General features: G+C 40.5%; 1 protein-coding gene across 5 annotated transcripts in view; it reads right to left on the minus strand.

Moving 5' to 3' along the window:
• LOC106805609 (D-glucuronyl C5-epimerase-like) overlaps nucleotides 1–11,797 on the minus strand; it is a 113,632-nt gene that overhangs the window by 100,971 nt on the left and 864 nt on the right. For 3 of the 5 annotated variants that reach the window (XM_014807286.1, XM_014807290.1, XM_014807283.1), the window contains exon 2: nucleotides 1,883–1,987. The gene's annotated coding sequence lies outside the window, so the exon portion shown is untranslated. Of the gene's footprint in view, nucleotides 1–1,882; nucleotides 1,988–6,079; nucleotides 6,100–8,356; nucleotides 8,531–11,797 lie in introns of those variants that run through there. The other 2 variants (XM_014807287.1, XM_014807288.1) reach the window with 2 other exon arrangements.

An 11,797-nucleotide genomic window follows, 5' to 3' on the forward strand; every position in this document is an offset into this window, starting at 1 on the left:
ACAGAAGAGAGGGAGGAGAGAGAGAAGAGATGCAGCTCGAGAAGAGAGAGAGAGAGAGAAGAAAGCGAGAGCTGACGATGCAGAATCGCGAGCCCGAAAGAGAAAGTAGGCGGAGAGAAGAGAGAGAAAAGGACGAGAGCAGAGGCAGAGAGAGAGAGAGAGAGAGAGAGAGAGAGAGAGAGAGAGAGAGAGAGAGAGAGAGAAAAAGATACTGACAAGCAAATCCGAGCGCAGAGGTCAAGATGGACACTAGAAAGATATGTGCTGCGTGGCCTCGGAGGCAGCATGAGACCGCCTGACTATTATCTGCCCACTCGAGAACGCAGCCCCCGCGTGCACCGCGGCGAAGGTAATTCCTCAGCCTGCCCCTAAGCACCTCCGTTATTACATGATCCTAGAGCTTCGTAAGGAATTCGCTGTGTGCGGTCGTGCAGGTAGGATGCAGCCGCGAAGACTCACGAATCCCTGTTGCACCACTAGTATTTGCGGATCCAGGATAAATACCAATACGAAAATACGACCAGCGTGCTCACTGAGGGGAGGAGGGTGAATCCTAAGCTTCCGCTGCCGCGCCGATCCGCTGCCTTTAGTACTTCGGATTGCAGTTTCTGGCATCTGCTTAGCACTGGATTTGCATATCAATGTGTAACATGGAAATTTTAAAATATCCACTTTCTGGCATTAATTCTTGGACAGTGGAGGAATCGGCCTGATCCCCCCCCCCCACCTACATCCCTGCATCCGCTAAGCCTAATAGTATGCAAGATTCGCATACGCGTTCCTCATATCTAGTGTACGGTCAGCCTTCCTAAACATTCGCATCTGATTGCTAAGCGCAACAAAGACCACGCCGACAACAACAACAACAACAACAACAACAACAACAACAACAACAACAACAACAACAACAACAACAGTAACAGCAACAGTGTGCTCACGTGCGACGGGCTGAGAAATTGCCCACATCTGGCGGATCTATGGGTGTTCGAATTAGAGCACTCGGGGTAGAAGAACGTTCTTCTTCAGAAATATGAAACACAGCTAGGTTTTCCCGGGAGCCTTGCGATTAATTCACATCGAATATTCCGTAAATTAAATCCCACACGGCCGATCATCAATCCTAAGATAACTTATACATTGACTGGGTGGAATATGCGGTCGTTTTCAGTATGCATATATGTACTGGAACCATTCAGTTTCGGCCTCACGCAAAATACTGTACAAGGTAATCTTATATATACACTACAATTTGTATGCATGTGTACGCGGCTGCAGTGTGGACACAGTAACGAGCTACGTTAAATTTATAATGACCAGCACAAATGGCATCTTCTCAACCTCCATGCACTTCCCAAGAGCTATATAGGCGCCTTAGTGGGTTGGCACATACATGTACGAGTATTTATACAGCTGATTTTCCTTGCACACCTCGGGGGTAGCTTCTTGAAACGCACACAAGGATACTGCGGCGTTGCCCTACACTCACAGAGCTACTGACTGCCAGCTATGACATGTGCAGCTGTCACCTAATCATGGCCTTACTTTAATAGCTTATTGCTTAGGCACACCGGCAATGTTTGATGAACGAGACATTAACAGCTACAAACGTAGCCTAACTGTGTACACATACGTACACTGCCACACCATGTACATCAGCAAATGCAGTATAGTATGTGTAATACCGTGTGCAAATTTGTCAGGTACATAAACATTTATTTTATACCTCTTGCGCAAACGAACATATGTCCTGCTATACTTGTACAAAGCAATTTGCACATTATTGGGATTGACTAGTTGTCTTCTGGATGTAACTACAATTTCACATAGTACGACTGCATCTATTATAACTACTGAATGATGGGATCACATTCATGTATCTTACCGTGTTTCCTTCTTACTTCATTAGCATGGTGTTCATCACACTTTCGCCAGCAGGACAGGCGATCAGCTGGATATTCACTGCTTTTTTATGTGTCATACATGTTTTCTGTAACGAACAACAGTCAGCAAAGTGATTTACCAGTCGGCTGACATAATAGTTCATACGAACCTGTAGTTAACTTTTGTTCAAGACTTGCTACACTCAGTAGTGAAGTTGTTTTAAAGGTATACTACTATACCGTAGAATTTTAGAGTATATTATGATAGTAAGTGCATAAATAATAGTATATACCTACAAATTTATAATCATGTATTCACATTGTTACAAAATAATAGTGGTTTCGAAATCTTTATTTTTGACTGCTGACATGACATCGCGCGATTGCGCTGCCACCCTAACAAAGTTGTGCTTCTGTCGATTTAGTTTGCATGTTACCTTTGTTACATTTTACTTTTTATGTTATTATTAGACCGAAGATTAATCAGAAAATTGCAATTATATTTACACCTAACTGCTATTTAACCGAACGACTTTTATTTTAGGATAAATTTGTCCATATTACAACTGAAACAATTGTTTATAAGATATTGCAATCCTTTGCTTCTTAAATTAATAAGTGTGTCCCTTTAATGGTGCGTTTATTTGCGCGAAATTACGTCGTTATGAAGTTAGAACCAAGACAAGCTAGTAAACAATTTACGCAACGGCATTAAATTTAGGTTCTATAACAACTGTGACTACTAAAACATCTTCAACTTAACTTGCTGCATCTATCAGGACTCCGGTTTCGGTAATATAAACTGAGAGGATTAACTCTTATCTCTTCGCATTGCTCATACAGTGAGTAGCAGTGACCATGTACGTATAGTGCTATATACGGATAGTATATACCATACACTACTCAAGACATGGGGAATGCCGAGTACTACAATGGCAGAGAGTCAACTACACGGGCAACGCACACTCCCTGCATACAGCCATGCACCCAAGCACCACGTTTTTCTCACACTGGCAAATGGATGCTCACGTGTCATAAAAAATATGGAAGTTGTAAAAAACATACACTACTTATAACACATAATATTTGTTATACGTAGTGTATGTTTTTTCCAACTTCCATATTAAATTTTATTATGAATATATATTATATGTACATCGTTAACAATGTTTGCAGGTGAGCGACCAGCTGTCATCAGCAACAAAGAAATTCTCATATGCCAAGCTTGTGCGAGTGCGGTTACTTCTCTTAACCGCACTCGCACAGCAATGGCAATTTTATTCAGCTTGGCATTGGAGAATTGCTTTGTTCCTGATGACAGCTGGTCACTCACCTGCAAACATCGTTAACCATTTACACGCTCATCTTGGGAACTCTCATTAAAATGCACGCCGTGGATACCTGTGTTCGCTCGCTTTCAATATAATCCACTAATGACATCTTCCTCCCACAGAATCATGAGATCTGATGATGTGTATGCGATGAAATATCCAATCAACACCATGCAGTCAAAAATGCTCATACGTGCGTTACATACAGCACATGCAATCCTATCCGCATTTTGGCCACTAACGATCACAATTAATTAAAACATACTAGAGAAAACTTGTAAATCTACACTGACTATCGTAATAAGAGTCCCTACAGACAGTTTTGATTTTTCAATACCTACAGCCCATTCCTCCATATCTAGCACAGACCATGCAAAACTTGATCATTGTGATGCAACTTCTGCTCGCAGCTGCATGTGGATCGCCATTACATTGCAAAAAATATCCCTGGAACCCTGGCTCGTACGTGTGAGAACCGTACACATGCCTGATAAATTTGTGCTCGGGTTAAAATGGGAGTGGTTGTTGCCAAGTGCTAGAAAATTAGACAGAAAACCAGCATCATCACCTGCCAGCTGTTCTGGCTCCCAGCAGCAGAAAAATCGTTCCACATCCCACACGGAGTGTGCGTGAAATGTCTACATGTTTTTACAACAATATTGAAATGTAATTTGTAAATCGTAGACAGAACTGGAAAACTTACTCGGCCAGAATACAGTACTACGTATTAACCCAGCATGATTTTACAAATATATACGATATCAAAGTTGCTATATCTATCCACGTAAATAATCTTGGCCACAATATTTTTTATTACTATTGCTTCATAAATTAAACTTATTCTACATACACTAATTACTTCCAATTGAAAATCCTATTATCAAATTACAGTGTCTTCCTTACAAGTTACAGCAACTCCTAACGAAATTTGCATTATTCTGTTTATGAATTGTGTTTTAAAGTGCAAAAGTTGCTAATGCCCCACCACATGCCTTCCTTCCATAACACACACGTTTTAGTGAGATCTAAAGTTCATCAGCTCTAGATAATGATTAATCTAGACAATAACCACTTATTTGCAGGAATAGCTTTTAGGTTGAGAACGCTGTTTTCCCTCAAAAATTCTATTGTCAGCATAATGCACCTCTGTTTGCAATTACTGTAGTCTCCGTGCACATAATGTAGATATATCAACGTCTGAGCCCACACTGCAGTAACTGTGACAACAGATGGCAATTGCCTTTGCTCAACAAAGAGCCAGTTAAAAGCAATCGTGTTTCTCATATAAACCTTGTTACATGGAGAGTAAAAGCCAGCACCCTTGCGTGATGTTTTTACTGGTCTGGAACGTTCCGCATATTGGTTGCTGTGTTGTTTTGGTTGCGGCCATTACTCGCAAAGATCAACACCACTAGAGTCAGGGCCGCTCTCATCTTCTCAGGGGGCCCGACGCGCTAGATGGCAAGCAGGTGGCTTCAGAGCTGTGACACTAGTTGGGTTACACGATTCACCCAAATCCACCCAAATCCACCAAATCCACCCCAAATCCACCAAATCCACCCCCAAATCCACCAAATCCACCCCCAAATCCACCAAATCCACTAAAATTTACTCGAACTCTACTCAATGTTAACCAAATGATAGCAAATCCACTGAAATTCACCCAAATACTCTGACACTTGCCACAATTTACGTGAATTCAGTGGATTTGGTTAGGGTTAGGGTTAGGGTTAGGGTTAGGGTTAGGGTTAACTGAATTCAGTGAATTCAGTGAATTTCAGTGGATTTGCCATCATTTTGGTAAATTGAATAGCGTTCGAGTAAATTTCAGTGGATTTGGGGGTGGATTTGGTGGATTTGGGGGTGGATTTGGTGGATTTGGTGGATTTGGGGGTGGATTTGGGTGAATCGTGTAACCCCACTAGTTAAACGAGCGCAGCTGCCTCTAGTGGCCGAGCCAGCTGCAAGAATTGATTATGGTATGTACTGGTGTAGGTAAAGTCACATTTTTGAGTATTAATGTGTTCTTAAAATTATGTTATCCTTGCCCTTAACGCATTCCTTTCTCTCTCTCCTTCTCTTATCTCTCCTCCCTCTCTCCTGATCATGGGTTGTCTATTTCTGACTTTAGTGCATATATGTCTATGCCCTCCCTGTGATGACAGATATATGTAAACACAAAGACATGGACTGACACACCAATGTAGCATTGTAGTTACACTAGATGATTTGAATGAATAATTTGGAGTAGAAATAATCAAAGTCAAAGCATATAATTTGTGTTTTACAGATGTTTACACCAACACATTATTAAGTTTCTTGATGGATGTCAGTTATAACATGTTGCTTCCAAGAAAATTACCACTTTTACAAAGAATAACGAAGGATTGAAATCAACAAGTAAATTGTTAAAACTACCAGTACTCAACTCTCTAGATTTGCTACAGTAAATATGCAGATTGTCTGTGGAAGCAAAGATGACCAGTCATTATTTTTAGTAACCCGTTTTTAATTACAAATTCACTTCAACTTATTTGACTGCTAATGTCAGTTCGCTATGACAATGGTATTTTTATATGATTCAACAACTGAATATGTTAGGATTTTTGACATATATTACATTCATGTTGAATTTATAAGTTTCTACAACAAATACTAACAAACATATACATATTTATATAAATATTTATATAATATATATATTTATATATTATAAAAAATAGTAATAGACAGTTTAATAATATTCCAACAACCAAGTAACCTACTATGTAATAATTTTGAGACTTGTTACCTCTGCCAGGGGCTTGGCGGAGGTTATGTTTTCACCAGCGTGTGTTTGAGTGTTGGTTTGTGGGTTTGTGTACGCACGCTGATTGGCCGATTGGCCCGCCACTGCCGCCTCCGCCGCGCCGGAACCGCCTGTATCATACAGGTTAAGCCTAACTGAAAAAGTTATGGACGGATTGTCATAAAATTTTCAAGATACATCAGAAATGGGCTAACTTAGAATTGATGGGACTTTGGTGGTGATCCGGATCCAATTAATTAATTCATTCATTCATTAATTAATAAAATTTTCAGGATAGGTCAGAAATGGGGTAACTTAGAATTGATTACATTTTGGTGGTGATCCAGATCCAATTAATTAATTGATAAAAAATTTCACATTGAGAGAATTCAGCTGCCTTGGCGGAGGTCTGTGCTCTCCGAGTGCTCTAGTTAATAATACAATCACTTTATATTTCTTCATACTAAACATAACCAGCAGATGGCGCTGTTAGCCAGGCTTACTTTAGCAATAACCAAGGACTCTTTCACACCAAGGAGCTAAATATAGGCGCGTTCACACGGACGTTTTTCAAGATTTGGCTGAGCCGAGCGTCCACACGGGTGGTTTTTCGGGCCGTGCCAATTTGGCACGAGCCAATTTGGTCCCATCGCAAACGTCGGACCAGGCCCGAGCCAAATTTTAGCACCAGCTTTCGGCGAGCGGTAAAGCGGTATAATCGGTTGAGCGGCAGATGCCGCGAGTGTCGAACGTGTACTTCGACAAAATAAAGTCCAAAACAGTATAAAAATTCGAAAAATTTGATCAGGATGCACGTTTTCAAGATTGATAATTGTACTCGGAACGGAAGTAAACACTCTAAAACGTGCACAACGCCATCTCGCGACATACTGCCAAAGTATCTGTGAGATATTTGTGCTATAAAATTTATTTGAATTTGAATTTGAATTTGACAGACAGTATTCACTTGCGTACGTGTGGACGCTCAGACTCAAACCGGCCCGAGCCAAACCATGACCGTGTGAACGCGGTACATAACAAGGAGAGGAAGCGCCGCCATATCTGGCCCAAATTTGGGTTCGGCAGAGACCCTAAAACAGATTAGTGTTCTATTGTCTCTGGGTTCGGTCTGCACAGCCGTTTCAGCTGATTATGGTCCATAGATGGCGCCCTTGAGGCAAAAAGCGCACAGCCAATCCGCTTCCTCTCCTTGTTATATTTAGCTCCTTGTTTCACACCATGCTAGTCCCAACTTATATTCCTTATCAGTTCCATATTTGATCACTTCCCATTTATAATAATAAGGCATAATAATTATTGTCTTTCACATGTATATAATGTTTAATGAATATACCATAGCAGTGTTTCCCCCGGCCAAAAAGGTCTGTGAGGTGGTAAATTTGTTTTGGTGCGTTTGCGCATTTCGAGGTCCCTCCAAAGCGAGCACTGCAGTTACTCGCCCAGCTAGGGGGGTCGAGGGCATGCCCCTCCAAAACTTTTTGAAAAAATGGTGCAATTTGGTGCATTCTAAGCTATTTTGGTACATTATAAGCACTGTTCTATGGAAGAACAGTGATTTTCATCAACGAGGCAGTGTTTTCGATAAATTTCTGTGTGGCGGCCCGCCTCGCTCGTGTCAATGCAAAGGAAACACTGCCATAGAAATAAAACCGTGTTTTAAAGTGTAAAGCAAATTGACACACGATATGATCATATGTACAACTATATAGATGTGTTCTTCTATATGATAGTAGAACGGTATGGATGGTATTAGAACATAACTATCAACTAAGTTGTGAAAATGCTGTGACATAACTGTACCATTTACACTTCCTATAAGAGCATCACACAAAAATTGGCGAAGTTCATAAGAATTGGTGTTTCTACATGAACTCGATTCCCCTATGTAAGTGGCTAGTGGGCTTGTCAAATTAGTGCAACATTTTTCTTCTCGTAAGTGGACACAGGTCTACCTGGTGCGTCTGGATATGCACAGATGTTACAGATGATGTCGCCACCGGCGACACCCAGAACCTCACTAGTGCCCCCCCCCCCATCAGAGATGTCTAGTTTGAGAAATGGTTGAGAGTGAGACTCAGCGTTGAGCGGAGCGACACCGGCCGAGAGAGCGAAGCGACCAAGGGGGGGGAGGGTGTGGAGCTTTTCGAAATTTGAGGTTTGAAATGGTGCAATTTAGTGCATACCTATGGTATGATTTATTGCCTTTATAAATATAAGTTCTTAGTCATTTTGAATGATTAGAAGTATTGGGAAATAGCCTAAATAAACTTTAGAACTAGTACTAGAAACTAGTCTAGTAAAAGTGCAAGCTGAGAATTGAAAAGTAAACATAATACCTCAGTAACCTGCAAAGCCATCATCCAGGCGGGATATTGGATTCCAAGCAGGCAAATAAAATGCGCCGCTTATAGCGTATACGTATTATACGTATACGGCCGGAGCGAGCGGCCGCGGAGCGGCGCTGTTGATCCGGCCTTAGCCTTCCGATACTAGTATACTGGTATCTGGGACTGCAAATAGGGGGTTTTAATTATTTATTTATTGATTTTTGCATGAGAAATTCAGAGATGAGCGTGAGTGTGAGAATTGACCAAAATGCGTGAGTCTCACGCTCAATGCGTGAGACTTGACATGTCTGCCCCATATCCTACCCCCCCGAGAACATTCCAGATTTCAGTGCGGCATACAGTGATTAGACAACAATGCCAGACAACAGATAGCAGACAGACAACACAATGCAAGGATGTGAATGCAGGCAACACAATGCCTCTCGCGATTTATGTTACAATTTATAATAAATGTAAACCCTTTACATTAACAAAACTTTACCAATAGAATAAATATTAGTAAACATATAGGGCAAAACACCCGAGTGCACACATACAGTTATGTTCTGTATCTGTAGAGCTAATGTTATTCTTAATGTTATTTTACTTACTCACCTGTAACAGCTCACTCACCTGAGAAACAGGTATTACCTATACTATCAATTTTTGTGTAAAGTACCAAGTTAATACCAAGTGAATACCAAGTTAAACCTGGGTATCTAAAAATAAATATACCATAAAACTAAGCTAAACATTGTCGTACATTAACCATATATCTATCAAAATCATTGTTATCTGCTCAAATGCATATAAGATATTAATAATGGCATAATTGTGACTATTTTTTTGCTAAATTGCGACTGATGCTGAGGTTATTTTGTTTTTATGTAATCATTATATCAGGAGTAAGATAATATAGGATAAAGATAATGTCAAAGTAAATGTACAAAAAAGATACTAAAAATCTTTACTAAGAAAAGATGCAAGATTTTAGACATAGTCACATACACCTCATCCCTGGATGATACTCCTTTAGGACTCCCCAACTTTTATGTTCATAATAACATATATATATATATATATATATGGTCATGGTCATATATTAGTTTGTGGTTTAATGTCATTTAGATTAGGGTTAGGGTTAGGGTTATCAATCATTAATCATTAATGATATCAAAGTTGGGAACACTCCTAATGGAGCGTTAGCCCAATCCCTACCTTATCCATAAATAACCAAATAATGTTAAAGTTCACACCTCAAAAGAGTGCTATGCTACGGCGCCCCCACGAGGCACGCATGTGTCTATATAATGCCACTGCTACTGCTCACAATTGTGCAAGAGGTGATGATCTATGATCTAGTACTAGTAGTACTTAGTACTACTACTAGTAATAGTATTATAACTAAACTAGTAAATAAATTAGTTCTAACCGTGCAGCTCTAGTAGTCCTGATAGGGTCTATGTCCCCCAGGGTACTGCCGGAACGTACCCTGGTACTAAATACTACTACTACTAGTACTATCTAATATGCCGGACCCTGGGTATATGACGTACCCTGGGGGACATAGACCCTATGAGCTCTAGTAGTAGTAAGACTACTTACCCCATATCTGATAACAATATATACAATGTATATATATATATATATATATACAGGGTTCTTGTTAACTTTTGACAAAGCAGGTAATTTGACAATGAATAGCAGGTAACTGTTTTTCCGGCACGGACGGTAGGGCGAGCGGCGAAGGCGCGAAGCCCTGCTAGATTGAAAAATTTCTGATTTGACCCACAAATAGCCTATTTTGATGGGTATTGGGTTCTAGAATTTGGTAGTTTAGAAAGGCGGTAAAATATTTAATCCATATTTGAAAAAACGAAGTTTATTTTAAATACTTCCAACCCAAGACTAACTCTGTGCACGGGCGGGTTTTTCTTTTTATAATAGATATATATAAAAATATATATATATATATATATATATATTTTTATATAGCATATATTTTCCTATCTTGTTAATAGCCGGTAACCGGTTATTTTTACCGCCTATCGCGCAATTTGTTACCGGCTATCAATTTGACAAACTCCCACTAAAGGCGGTAACCCTGATTTAAGTACTATATATATGCGTATTACTGCTGTATAATTACTGCATATATGCGTGTATGCGACACAACAATGCACACCAACACAAACAATTCCTGTATAGATCTACGCACACACACACATAGATGTACACACAGTCACATGGGCAGCACGATGCAGCTACGCACAGGAGTTGCCTGCCGAGTCGTTCACGCTCGTTATGATCAGGAATTCCACAGCAAGCGACTTACTGGGATAATCACTTTGAAGGCACCATTGCACGTCAGCACTCTTTTAGATTAATGTCACCATACCAGTCTGCTGAGGAACCGGAAGCCAGAACACAAACTTTGAACTTTGAATGATATGTGTATCAGCACATATCTCAATGTGTGTTAACTGTGACTTATTCACTTGTGTTGAGTGCGAGACTCACTCACCTGAGTTGAAGGTATCTGTCGTTAGTGGAAGACCGACCTGAGCAGCCGCTATTAGCTTCAGTGCAATGTAGAACTGGCTGCGTCCAAAATGACCCAGTCTCTTTGCTCCACATATCTCAAGAATCTGAAACACATCAAACATGCTTTGTATCAAGCACTTTATGGCTCCAAGGATCCATATGTCATCGTCGTCATCAGTTTCTCCATGGCCAAATAGGTCTGTGAGGTGGTAAATTTATTTTTGATGTGTTTGTGCATTTCGAGGTACTGGCAAAGCGAGCACCACAGGTGCTCTCCCAGTTAGGGAAGACCGGGGGCATGCCCCCCGAAATTTCTTTAAAAAAAATGTGCAATTTGGTGCATTCTAAGCTATTTTGGTACATTATAGACACTGTTCTAACTTCTATGGAAAAACAGTGATTTTCGTCAGTGAGGCGGTTTTGGACAAATTTCTGTGTGGCGGTTGAGAATTTGAGTGAGGAGGCCCGCCTCTCTCGTGTCAATGCAGAGGAAACACTGGTAATAATAATAAACAAACCCCTAACAGTATCCTACTATTGATGTCATCATTACAGACAGCGCGTCCTAAAAATTAAAAATACATTACACTCTTCAGTGCAACCTAGGTTAGTTTAGGTAACAATCTGTTGTCCTCTTGGCGTATGTGACAGAGAGAGAGCGAGAGACAGAGAGAGCAAGAGCGAGATTGTGTCCCGGATAGACTTCACTATCTCATCCTGTGTCTTTGTCTTCCTCTTTTTTTCTCATTCTTCTTCCTTGTTTTTGACTCTGCGCTACACTCTATCGTGGTATAAATCCGGAACACAATCTCACACACTCTCGCTCTCTCTATCTCCAGGGCTTGAAACTAACCTAAAATGTTCACTAGCCAGCAGGGCTAGTGACCTGTAAAATCTACTAGCCCT

The sequence above is a fragment of the Priapulus caudatus genome, unplaced genomic scaffold (genome assembly GCF_000485595.1).
Source record: "Priapulus caudatus unplaced genomic scaffold, Priapulus_caudatus-5.0.1 Scaffold120, whole genome shotgun sequence".
Lineage (NCBI taxonomy): Eukaryota > Metazoa > Priapulida > Priapulimorpha > Priapulimorphida > Priapulidae > Priapulus > Priapulus caudatus.